At 52.2% G+C, this 13,010-nt stretch overlaps 1 pseudogene; it reads right to left on the bottom strand.

The window, feature by feature from the left end:
• Window positions 1-1,245: 1,245 nt before the first annotated feature.
• Window positions 1,246-5,374, bottom strand: LOC136992943 (olfactory receptor 14A16-like; annotated as a pseudogene).
• Window positions 5,375-13,010: the final 7,636 nt, after the last annotated feature.

Raw genomic sequence — 13,010 nt, 5'->3', positions numbered from 1 at the left:
TCTCTTCTTCTGCCTCTCTGGCCTTTCTTCTTCCTTGGCTTCTTCCCTCTTTACAGAGCCCTCCAGGGAAAGATACACTGAATCACAGCACTTAGGGTGGACGAGACCTCTGGACATCATCTAGTCCCAGTCGCCCTGGTCAAAGCAGAGGGAACTAGATGAGGTTGCCCAGGGCCTCCCCCCACTTATGCATTGGCCACAAGGGTGCTGAGAGTGCGCTCCATCCGCTGTGCAGGCCATTCATAAAGGTGTTAAACAGTCCTGCCCCACATGTTGGTCACTGAGGGATGCCACTAGTAACCGGCTGCCACTTGGAACTTGTACCACTGCTCAGAGCGTTTCAGCCTGATGGTCCAGCCAATCTTCCACCTTCCCAATGGTCCATTGATCCAGGACAGGTATCAACAATTTGCCTATAAGGAGACTCTGGGCGACTGTGTGAAAGGCCTTGCTAAAGGGAAGGTTCATAAAATCCCCTACTTTCCCTTTGTGCACAGAGCCATTCATCTGATGGTAGAAGGCAATCGGGTTGGTCAGGCATGCTTTCCATTTCCCCTTGGTCAACGCATGCTGCCTCTTCCAGGCCTTCTCCTTCACGTGCTTGGAGATGGTTTCCAGGAGGATTTGCTGCATCACCTTCCCAGGGACTGAGATGAAGATGATGTTTCCCAGATCCTCCCTACTGCCCTCCTGCAAAATGGCTGCGATGTCTGCCTTTTCCCAGTCATCAGGAACCTCCCTGATTACCCTGACATTTCATAGACAATTGGGAGCAGCATTGCAGTGACCCCAGCCGCCTCTCCCTGCACCCTGGGGTGTTTCCCGTCTGATCCTGTGGACCTGTGTGTGCCCACTGGGCAAAAGTCCTTCCCAGCTGCATCTTCCTCTGCCAGGGGTGAGGCTTTGCTAACACAGATGCTGCCAAAGTACTGGGGGGCCAGGGAGGCCTAGCAGTAGACAAGACCCGGAAAAGACAAGGTAAAAGAGGCAATGAGCTCCTCAGCCTTTCCCCTCTCTTTGTCACTACGTCCCCTGCCCCACTGAGCAGGGACACCACATTTTCCATGGAGGGCTGCCTTGTGCTGCCAATGTCCTTACGGAAGTCCTTCAGGTTACCCTCCCCATCCCTTCCTAGATCCAGCTCCAGCCCAGCTCCAGCTGTGCTTTTGCTTGCCTAACTCCATCCTAAACAAAATGAAATCCTCTCTGCTGCAGTCCAGGGCAGTAACTCTGTTATTCCTTTTACTACTTCACCATCTCACGGTCATGGCAGTGACAGCCAACCTCCACATTCACATCCCCATCCAGTCTGAGCTTCAGGCAAGAAACCAAGGGGGAGGATGGCACCATCTACTTAGAGGTGCAAACTACAGAGGTACAGAAATCACACCAGAGAAAAGCGTGTTGTTTTCACCTCACCCCCTGAGGGGATCCTCCAGGCAATGGCCTTTCAGGTGGTTAAAGGTGGATGCCAAGAATTTCAGGAGCAATGTAGATATGCCTGAGGCAGTGCCTCCCAGGCTGCCCTTACAGTCAATGGGGAGGAGGAGGTGTTCACCTGCCTTCTTTTAGATGGTCACATAAAGCACAAAGGACTCCTGTCCCAGAGACATTTGCTCTGTGCTTGAAACGGGGCTTGAGATCATAGGTGTTCAGGATAATTCAGGTTGAAGGGACCACAGGAGGCCTGTACTGCAACGTGCTGCTCAAAGCAGAGTCAGATAGAGGGTCAGAAACCAAAAAATGCTCCTGCCAAAGGACTTCTGGGGTGATAGAGAAGGAGAAAACAGTAGAGGGTTGATGGGGTGATCCCATGGACAAAAGGGTTTCCTTCTTCCCCTTCTTCAGAGAATGAAATCCTCAGCTCTCCAGAGAGAAGCTGGGACACGAACTTTGCCACTAACATGGAGGCAGAGAACCTCCTGAGTCCCTTACAGACGGAGGCTGCTCCAAAGGCCACCAGCCCAATGGCACAAGAGCCCCAGGCATGCCTGCCTTTTTGCTGGGCACCCTGCAGCCACAGGCAGGAGATCTGCAGTGAACAGAGTGGGGTCTGCAGCCTGCAGCCTTGGCCACCCAGCAGGTGTAGTGGGACCCTGCTCCTCTAGATGAGACTGGGCTCTCTGCATTTCCCCAGTGTGAAGCCTGCATCCCTTCCAGCTGGGAATACAGCCCGGCAGGGAGGGCCAACATGGGAAACATGATCTCTGTTCCAGGGTGTGAAGAGAGAGGGGAGGGCAGAGGGGGATCTGCTCATGCCCTGGACAGTGATTCCCTCCCTGCACCCAGCACAGCCCTGCTGATGCCCTGTAACCTGTGAGTCCAGGATGGATGACTTCGATCTGCTCTGGCTCTAAAGATTTCTCAGCCCTTCAGACCCAGGATGCAAAGCACCGGTCTGGGGACACCTCAGCAGTCAAAGGGCCTGAATGCCTGGTGTGTTCCTGAGAACTTTTCTGTAGCACCCCGGCACTGCTTTGGCTCCTGTTGTCCATGGAGCAGAGACTCCTTTTGAGGATGAACTCACTCACTGTGTAACTCTGAGGACAGGCTTGATCAGGCCGTACAAAGGCCAGCAAGGCCTCAAACCCACAATAGTGTCCCCTGCCCAACACTCTACTTTCCAGCCCCTTCCTCCTAGAGGATTTGGTTTGGGAGGGACCACCAGAGATCTCCAGGACCATGATTTGCTCTGAGCTGGGCTAACTTGACAGTTAGATCAGGTTGGTAGGTGCTTTCTCCATGAGAGTTTTTTTTTTTAAGATTTCCTGTCCCCTGCCCCAGTGCTACTCAACTACCATGGTCATTTCTTTATTTTTCATTTTACTCATTTGAAATTTCCCTTACTGCATCTTCTCCTTTTTTGTCTCTTGTCCTTTCCTCCCCTTCGCCCCAGCCAGACCATCCCATCTGCTTTGACTGAGGACAATCACAGTCTCGCCTCCAAGCACAGCCTTGCTGGGATCTCCTGGGACCATGCAGGCAGGCTGTGGTGGCCAGCTGCAAGCAGAGCTATGTGCTGCAGATCCCTATGTGGTCTCAGATGAGAATGTATGGAAACATGACATGACCCATGGCACAGCCTGTGGGCCGATGCCAGGGCAGAGACGGGGATCAACAGGCGTGAGAAGCGAAGACCTCCAGCAGCTCCTCTCCACACCCAGGCTGGGAGTGATGCACCTGGTGGTGCTCCTCAGACAGTGACACAGGACCGGGGGCACTGTGAGCTGCAGTGCTGGGCACTGACCATCTGTGCTTGGTCTGGGAGTTCTGGCAGGTGGTGCTGGTGGCTGTAGCCCTTGGGAAACCCCCAACGCTGCTAGCAGCAGTGAGTCCCCTCCATGACTGTCAGGAGTTTCTGGAGTGTCGTGGCTCCCATCTGCACCTCATCCCTCCACTGGCCCTGCCCTGGTGCCCTGCACGAGGCCCCACTGCTCCACTGTGCAGGAATCGCACAGGACAGGGTGCATTCTGGGGTGGGGAAACATACCCCCAGCATGGTCCCCATGATAGCCCTTGCTGCCACTTTGCCCGTGGCCCTCCTGCCTGGCAGCCTCCCACCAGTCCCCAGACTCTGCCCAGCCCTGATCCTGTCCCCTGGGGTAGCAGAAGTCCATGCTCTGGGGTCTGCTGAGGTCTGAGCTTGCAGAGGCCAGGCAGGGCTGGACATTGCCTCCACACACGTGCTGAGCCCAGCAGGCAGATGGAGCTGGTCACATTAAGAGATCACCCCTCACTGGGACCATGGGGAATGGGCAGTGCTGGAAATAGCTGGTGTGAGAGGCTGGGTGTGTGAGGAGTTTCCTGGGGCTGTTTCTCCTTTCTGTTCATGCAGCAACAAGCTGGGCTGAATCTTTGCACTGAGGCACCCTGCTTGAGGGCCCCCATGGGGGAGGAGGATCTACAGGCCCAGTAGATGACCCCAGGACCTCCTCTGCATGCTCCCTGACAGCCCTGAAGAGGACCAGCAGAGGGCTTGTCCTCCGAGGGCTCACAGTTGGACTTCCAGTCCTCCAGCTGGGCATGAAGCCTTGTCTGGGGGGGACTTCTGGGGTAAGGACCAGCGTGCAGGGTGGGCAAGGTTGTCCGAAGGAAACGTGCTGGGGACAGGGCATAAGGGAGAGCAGCTTTGGAAGAAGAGACATCCTTCAAGGACTGCACTGGGTAGAACCTACTTTATTACAGAGATACTGTGAGGGAGTCAGCTCTGACCCAGTGTTGCACAAAATTTTATATGGGCACCAGGTGAGACAGAGCAGTCTCAGTGAAGGTGGAATGAATCCAAGCATTTCTGTAGCAACATGGTGACAAATAATAATAACAACAGCAATAATAGTCATAATAAAAATAAAGTGAACAAACAGAGCTCAGTCCTGGAATGGGACACAGGGGGAGTCACTTGTGGAGAGCAATGGCAATGTTACCACTGCTGAAAAATGTCCATGAAATCACTTTCCTCAGCGCATCTTTGAGCTCCTTGTTCCTCATGCTGTAGATGAGAGGGTTCAGAGTTGGAGGCACCACCGCATATAGAACAGCCACCACCAGATCCAGAGCTGGTGAGGAGAGGGAGGGGGGCTTCAGGTAGGCAAACAGGCCAGTGCTGACAAACAGGGAGAACACAGCCAGGTGAGGGAGGCATGTGGAAAAGGCTTTGTGTCGTCCCTGCTCAGAGGGGATCCCCAGCACAACTGTGAAGATCTGCACATAGGACAGCACAATGAAAATGAAACACCCAAAAGCTAAACAGCAACTAACCACAAGAAGCCCAACTTCGCTGAGGTAGGATTCTGAGCAGGAGAGCTTGAGGATCTGGGGGATTTCACAGAAGAACTGGTCCACTGTGTTGCCTTGGCAGAGTGGTATGGAAAAATGTGTTAGCCGTGTGAAGCACAGAATACAGAAAACCACTAGCCCAGACAGCTGCTGCCATTTTGACACAAGCTCTGCTGCCCATAAGGGTCCCATAGTGCAGGGGTCTGCAGATGGCAATATAGCGGTCATAGGCCATGACTGTGAGAAGACAATATTCTCCTCCTAACAAGAAGGCAACCAGAAAGACTTGAGCAGCACATCCTGAGTAAGAAATGGCCCTGGTGTTCCAGAGAGAATTGGCCATGGATTTGGGGACAGTGGAGGAGATGGTGCCAAGGTCGAGGAGGGAGAGGTTGAGGAGGAAGAAGTACATGGGGGTGTGGAGGTGGTGGTCGCAGACTACGGCTGTGATGATGAGGCCGTTGCCCATGAGGGCAGCCAGGTAGATGCCCAGGAAGAGCGAGAAGTGCAAGAGCTGCAGCTCCCGTGTGTCTGCAAATGCCAGGAGGAGGAACTCATTGAAGGAGCTGCTGTTGGACATTTTGCTATCTCTGCGCATGGGGGACTGCTCAAAGAAAAAAGGAAATTGAGAAGTTAGGAAAGACTTTTCAAGCCAAGAAACCCCCAAATGTTGCAGTCCTCATCCAAGCCCCCACATTGCCTCTCTCTTTAATGAGAGGATCTTTGTGCAGCTCCCGTGCTTGAGCTCTGCTTTGCCCTGCCTGAGTGTGCTGTGGGGAGCAGGGAACTCTGCCCATGGGCTCCACTGGAGTCAGTCCCGCTGTAAAGCAGTGGGCACAGGGGAATGGGGGTGACTAGCTCTGACAGTCACACTTTCTGTCAGGTGAAATCCACTCATCGTGTAGAAGGGCTTTTCAGCATCTTCACTCTGAATTCTAAAGAATGAGGTTTGAGGAACAGAGTTTCAGGCATTTTTTATTTTCTTTGAGATGGTCTTGTCACCGCTGGGGAGTGTTCCTCAAAGGTAGAAATCCTTGGCATTTCTACTGAATCCTGAGAAAAACAGATTCACTGTCCCTTGTTGCAGAGTGAGGACAGCTAGTCTGTCTATTAGTCTCATTCCCAGCTGCCTTGTGCTTGCCGCTATTGGACCTGGAGGATGATCACACTCATATGTTGCCCTAGAGAGAAACCAGCCCCTGCTGAGAGCACACAAGTCCACTTTCAAAGTGCACAGCTCCAAACTTCTCACCCTTTCTCCGGGCACCTGAGGAGCTCTCCACGTTCCCCTTCTAGCCAAGGACACACAGGGCTCTTTTCAGATGCCCACATACAGCCTTCCACCACCATCTCCATGCTCTCACCATCTCGGCACCTTCCTCATGGGTCTCTCAGATATCACAGAGGTGCTACGAGACAGCAGTACCTTTCTAGAGGGCAGCACACAGCCTGGCAGGACACGACAGGGAAATGGTCAAAGGACTGTTAGGACTGGAGATGGGCTCTCCTTAAGGGAGAGTCAGCTCAATTCCCAGCCCCACACACTGCATTTCCTGGAGCTCCACAGGTTAGAAGGGGGCTGGGGTAACCTCATTCCCATGCAGACCCCCTCTGTTCCACAACTTGCAGCATCAATGTCTGAACTGCAGCTGAAAACACCCAACAACAGAAAAGCCCAAAATAAGACCAGGAGCTGCATGGACCGGAGGGGAAACAAGGAGCAACACCATGATCCTGCTGCCAAGGGAGGCAAGGAGAGAGGCAGAGAGGCATTCTGGAAAGCCTTCACCTTACCCAGCTGGGCATGCCACTTCACAGATGGCAACATTGCAGGACATTCTCTCTCAGCCCCTTTTTCAGGAAGCATGAAATAGGCCCATAGCAGGAGAGATGCCCCTCTCCTCTGCCAGAGGTCTGGCTGCAGAGGAGGTGGCTCATGCCCTGCAGTTCCCTCTCATTCCCTGCCCATCTCTACTGCCTGAAGCTGTCCCTGCTGGCACCTCTTTCTCTGTCACAACATCTTCTCCCAGTCAGTGCTCACAGACACCATCCCTCCCTCTTTGTGCTCAGCTCTGCCCTACAGAAACCTCCTGGATCAGGGCACTGTCTACGGGCATCTCTGTGCATACACGTCCTAAAGAGCAGGTCACATAAACTCCTATGAGGCCACAAAGGTGATGTTGATGCTGTCTTTAGACTAAGGTGGGGATGAAGTGGCTTCCTGAGGTTTCTCACTGATCTATTAATCTCTGAGAGTGAAGGTTTAGGAGTCCCACTTCCTTGACAAAACAGAAGACTCGTTCCTTCATTCTCCCTGCCACAATTAGGAAACTGAAGGCGCAGACACCTGAAGGAAAGCTCCTTCCCTTTCAAGAAGCCCTTCTCTTGATCTCTTCTTGAAAAGACCCCTTGGATATATCCTGCGCATGAGCTAGAGCTGTGAGCAGCCCTGTCCCACGCAGCACCCTCTCAGGAGGAGAATGAAGCTGCCCTTCTGGGGGTCTCTCCTCTCTCCTAGAGGTTCTCCCCGTAGTGCTGTGGGGAGCTCCCTGGGCAGGCTGAGGGCTGACCCTCGCAGGCAGCAGAGTCACTGCCCCGGGCACACAGCACCCTGGGGTGCAGGGACACTGCTCTGAATCACAGCCCTGCACAGACCTGTGTGTGCTCCCTGGCTTCACACCCCTGCAGCCACCCCTGGCAGAATGGAGCTGCACACCCTGTTCTTGTGACAGTGTGGCAGGGAATCCCTGCTCTGAAGCATATCCCCCTCCTCTGCAAAGGAGAAGCTGGGACAGACATCCTTAAAAATCTAATCATGTGACTGGAATGATTTCAAGACCCCTCCAGGAACCTCAGTAGCATTGCCCTGCAGCCAGAGACTTACCATGTCAAGGGCTGTGAAGATTTCTCCCACAAGCAGCTCTCCTCTCTCCTCCCACTCCACACTGCCTTGCACTTCTCTCTGCCTTGTCACCTCTCATGTCAGCAGCAGCAGGCAGTGCCCGGAGCCCTGCTAGTCTTTGCAGAGGAGCTGCTCCTGCACACAGCTGTGTCTGGGCAGTGCTGCCCACTTGCCACGAGCTCCCTCCATCCCCAGATCCTGGCCCCACTCAGGAGCAGAGGCCCAGCTGAGCTCATGAATTTCTCTGTCCCTTGTGCTCCCTCCTCCTGGGCAATGTTCACTCCAATAAACTAAAATAATCACCAGTGGTCCCTCTCTAAGCACTGAAGGAAGACTCACTGCAGCACTACAGATTGTTTCATCAGAAGATGGTTATCTGCAAGAGGTGGAAATGTCCCACTCAGGAAGCCCTGATTCCCACCTCTTAACTAGGCAGGACAGGTAGAAAGGAGCAAGAAGGCAGCTTATTGACACCTGGTTCAGGTGCTGATTCAGATGAGTCAATGTGGGCACCTCATTCTGGTTTGGAAGTCCCTGGGCTGGAGTGGGATTCAGCAAACTCCCATGAACTCCACAAAAACACAGCAGGTGGGATTCCCCTTGCCCAAGCTGATGTGTGCACAACACAGATGTCTGCGTGGGAGCTCTTTCTCTAAGCTCCAGTTGTAATCACCTGAAATGGAGGGTGGGAGTCAGGTGCCCACACAAAAACACCTGGTGACATTGGAAGAGACAGAGGTGGTCCCAGGCACGTGCCAGTTTCTGCTTGCTCTGATGGAGCAACTGGGAGACGCATATCCTTCTAGAGCATGATGTGGGGGCCAGGTGGAGAATTTCCTTGGCCATCTTAGATGACGCTAGATGGCCACTACTGTTAGAGCACCCCTCACTATGATGCTGAGACACATGGAGATGCCTACAGTGCAAACTGCTAATGGAATTCAGTGCAGACACTTGATTTAATGACATAGAAACAGGCTGGCAGGGCCATGTCAGATGCCTGGGGTTTCTAGCATAACATCCTGGCACCTATGGGAAAACCATGCCCCTCTGGAGTGGCTGATGGGCAGACAACACAGGTTATCTCAGGCTTTCCTACCTGTGCCCAGACAACTGCATCCCACCACCGCCTTTAGGCAAAGTCCTTCCCATCTGCATTCAAGCGTGCTGCATAAATGGGAGGCACATCACACCAAGGTCTCTGCTCCAGTTTCTGCACTCTCAAACCCTTCTTGCTCCTCTCTGCCTGAACCTCTTCTCACCCCCAGATGATATGAACAGGAACTGGGCTAATGATGACCTCAGGGTGCCAAATCACAGGCTGCCCAGTGCCAGGGACTTCTTCACTGGCACCTTGTCCTGCCTGGAGATCGCTTCACCTCTGTCACAGACCCCATGGTGCTACAGAGTCAGCTCAGGCAGCAAACCCATCTCCTGCCATTCCTGCACAGTCCAGCTCTGTTTCTCGCTGGCCTTGGGCACTGCAGGCTGTGCTTTCTCAGTGAGAACCTCCTTTCACCATGACATTGCCACCTGCTATCTAGGCCAGCATGGCTCTGCTCTGAAGTGGGGCCATTGCACACACAGTGTCTTTGGCTCTTGGTAACAGGCTTCACCACAACCAGTCTGCTCTCTGTGCCACAGCTGATGCTCTGCACCCCAAATATATGCAAATGCATGCAGCCTGGGGTAGAGACAGGAGCAGATGGAGATGTACAAGCTTTCGCAGGTGTGAAACATCGCTGGAATGACTGAAATGTGGTGGGATCACTCACATGACTGGAGGGCAATGCTGGTGGGGTACAATGTCTTCAGGAGAGACTGTCAGAGAAGATGAGGAGGGAGGATGTCTTTTGTGTGAAGGGGCAGCTTGGATGTGTGGTAAATGTCCTTTACCTTGACATTAGCATTTTATTTGACACTGTCTCCCACAATATTCTTGCATGCACATTGGAATGTTACAGTCTAAAAGAGCAGAGAAATGGATGGGTAAAAAGCTGCTTGGGTGACCAGAGGCTCACAGGGCAGTGGTGAATGGGTAGTAGTCTTCCTGGAGGCCAGGGAGAAGTGGAACACCCGAGGTTCTCTCCAGGAACTTGTCCTGTCTATCATCTGTATTAGTTACACGCAGGTGGCAACACTCATCATGCTTTCAGATGACCCCAAACAGAAGGTGGGGGTTCCAGGCCCATGTTTGAGGGCTACCATTCAGAGGGAGCTAGACAGGCAGGAGGAATGAGCTGTTAGGAACCTCATGGAATTCAACAAGGACAAATGCCAGGGCTTGCACCTGCGATAAGCCAACACCCCACAGTGTTACAGGCTGGGGCCTGAGGGCCTGCGGAGCAGCTCTGTGGAAAAGGACGTGAGGGTGCTGGGGGACAGGAGGCAAAACATGAGGCAGCAGTGTTCCCTGGCAGCAAAGAAGGCCAGAAGCATCGTGGGCTGTATGAGCAGGAGCACAGCCAGGAGGTTGAGGGAAATGGTGATCGCCTTCTAGTCAGTATTCATTAGACATCATCTAGAACACTGCATCGAGGTTTGGGGTTCCCAGAACAAGACAGAGGTTGATAACTGGGAGCGACTTTGGCCGAAGGCCCTCACAGCAGTCAGGGAGCTGGAACACTTGCTTTGTGAGGAGATGGGTCTGGTTCCACTTGGAGAAGAGATCTCAACTTGGAGGAATCTCATAGCACCCTTCCAATGGCTACAGGGAGGTCCTCAAGAAGGTGGAGGCAGGCCCTTCCCCAGGGTGCATGGTGGGAGGACAAGAGACAATGGGCATAAGTTGGAAGAAGAGACGTTCATGCAGGAGATAAGGAAAAGCTTTTCCACTGCAAGGATGGTCAAGCATTGGAAGTGGTTGCCCAGAGAGGCTGTGCAGTGTCCTGCCTTGGAGGTTTCCAAGACCAAACTGGATGAAGCCCAGAGGAAACTGGTCTGACACCAGAGCTGACCCTGCTGGGAGCAAGGAGATTGGGCTAGAGAACTCCTGAGGTCCCTTCCACCTGAAGGAGTCCATGGTTCTTCCCACTCTCAATCTTCACTTGTAGATGTCAGGGAAAGCATGCAGGTGCCCTGTGACAGTGGAAGCAGGCCAGCTTTCTTGTCCTCCTCCACTCAGAAGTATTCAGATGCAGGGCTTCTTGGCAGGAATCCCCAAGACAGCCCTGATCAATCCTTGGCTTCACTTTTAATTGCCTTGGTTTTTTTTCCATGTCTTCTAACTCTGTCCCTTTTATCACCCTGACCCTGTCCCATACAGCCCACCCCACCCCTGCTCATCCTGAACTCATTGGCACTCGTGTGGTTTGTTTCGTTCGTTAGCTGGTTGGGTCTTTTTGTTTGTTTTGTTTTGTTTTTTTTTTTGATTTGGAAAACAAATACCTCATGAAGCTTTCCAAGAGAAGTGTCAAGTCCTGTGCCTAGGTGGAAATAAACACATCCATGAGGAGAGGTTGAGGGACCTGGCCTTCTTTAGCCTGATGAAGTGGAGGCAAAGGGCAGTATAGGAGGAGCCTGTGACTGCTCGAAGGGTGGTTTCAGAGATGATGGAGCTTTTCTTAGTATAGGGAAACAGCATGAGAAGGGGAAAGAGCCACAAAGTGCATCTTGAGAGGTTCAGACTGGAATTCAGGTCAAAAGAATGTCACTCCTAGGGTAGCGCTGTGGTGCAACAGGTCACCCAGAGGGAGTCTGTGATCAGCCCCTGGCTTTGTGTTTCAAGGAAAAGCAAGGGAGGACAGGAAGACATCAGGAGAGTGAGAGCAAGGTGGGGAAGCAGCTTGGGTGTGTACAGGCTGCAGGGAAAGAGGCACAGGCGTGGGAAAGCATAGGACAGCCTGTGGTGGAGATGGCTGAGGGCACTGCCAAGGCTGAAGGCTACCAACAAAGCTAGGTTTTGTCCTTTTGGCTATGGCTGGTGTCTCTGTCACTGAGGCCCACAAGAAGACACTGTTTCCTTAAAGCACTGTGGCCTTGCTGCCTCCTTGTCCCTTGGGAGCCCAGGAGGTGCCGTATCATGGTCCTGCACTTAGCCTTGTGCACCCTACCTACACACTGCCCACAAGAAGAGCCCTGAGCAATGTGTGAGGGAAAGCATCACCCTACCCAGGGACTGGCTGTCAGTGCCTGGTCGCTCTGCTTGATAACACACATCAAGTTTGACTTGACATCACAGCCACCCTCACATTGCCTTTGCCTACCTGCAACAAGTGCCTCCAACATTCAGCTCTAATCAGCCCCTGGGGAGCCTTTGTTGGTAATGGTCCTCAGTGGGACTCATTATCTTTCCAAGAAAATTGTGATTTGCTTCTTGAGAGGTTTCTTCACCCTCTTCTCAGCATCTGAGCTTCATGGGCTCAGAAACAAATACAGCCAAGGGGTCATTAAAATGCAAAAAAAACCCTAAGGAGCCATGCCTCTTTCCACAATTTTCTTCAGTTTGTCAATTCTTGTTTCGCTAATTGGAAAGTTTGCAGGAGTGTATTTACAAGAGAAAGATTTCAATGAGCACCTGAAAAAGAAAGATGTCTGCTTCTGAAGCTTTCTTGATTCTTCAGTTCTCAGAATAAGTCATACCTTCATTCCCCAATTCATACTGACCCACAGTGTCTCCTAATGAAGTCAGGGCATGTAGGCAAAGCAGTGTTTCTGATAGGAGACCTGCATGGACACCCTTCCTCCCCAGCTCCCCAGCCCTGCCATTGCCCTCATCAGCCACTGGGGACTTCACATCACTCTTGTGAAAATCGAACATTTTTCCTCTCAAGGCTGTAGCTGAATGTTACAGCTCATGTGCACCAATTCCCACCTGCTTGCCTTTGAGAACTAGCCTCAAGATGACACAGAAGGGTTTGTATTAACTGCGATCAAACAAAAATAAACTTGATCCAGTGTCATAAGAAATAAAATACATTCCTCAACCGTATGCCAAGTCCAAGTTGCCTCCACTGAGGTGCATAGTCTACAAGGAATAACATTCCTTGAAATGTTCTTGACAAATAGATAGGAAAGGCTGGATAGACACACTGTGAAGGAGTTGGTTAAAGAGACAATTAGACTGCTGAAAGACGAGGCAAGCTTCAGATTCCCTCAAGCTCAAAGCAGCAGCTAGAGAGTTGAGAAGTATCTAAATTATAAAGAGCAAGGGGAGGAGGAAGACTGGAAAACTATGGAAAGTGCATATGCCAGCGGTTAAATCCACAGCATAACAGACAGAGCAGTGGTAACGCAAGTTGAGGGGCAGATCAACATTTCTTCTCCTGAGATACATGCCCTTCCTCAAAATTTCCATTACGAGATCATGGGAAAACACTGACATTTTATTAAA

Source organism: Apteryx mantelli, chromosome 11, assembly GCF_036417845.1.
Source record: "Apteryx mantelli isolate bAptMan1 chromosome 11, bAptMan1.hap1, whole genome shotgun sequence".
Lineage (NCBI taxonomy): Eukaryota > Metazoa > Chordata > Aves > Apterygiformes > Apterygidae > Apteryx > Apteryx mantelli.
This window is presented reverse-complemented; position numbering and strand designations above follow the sequence as displayed.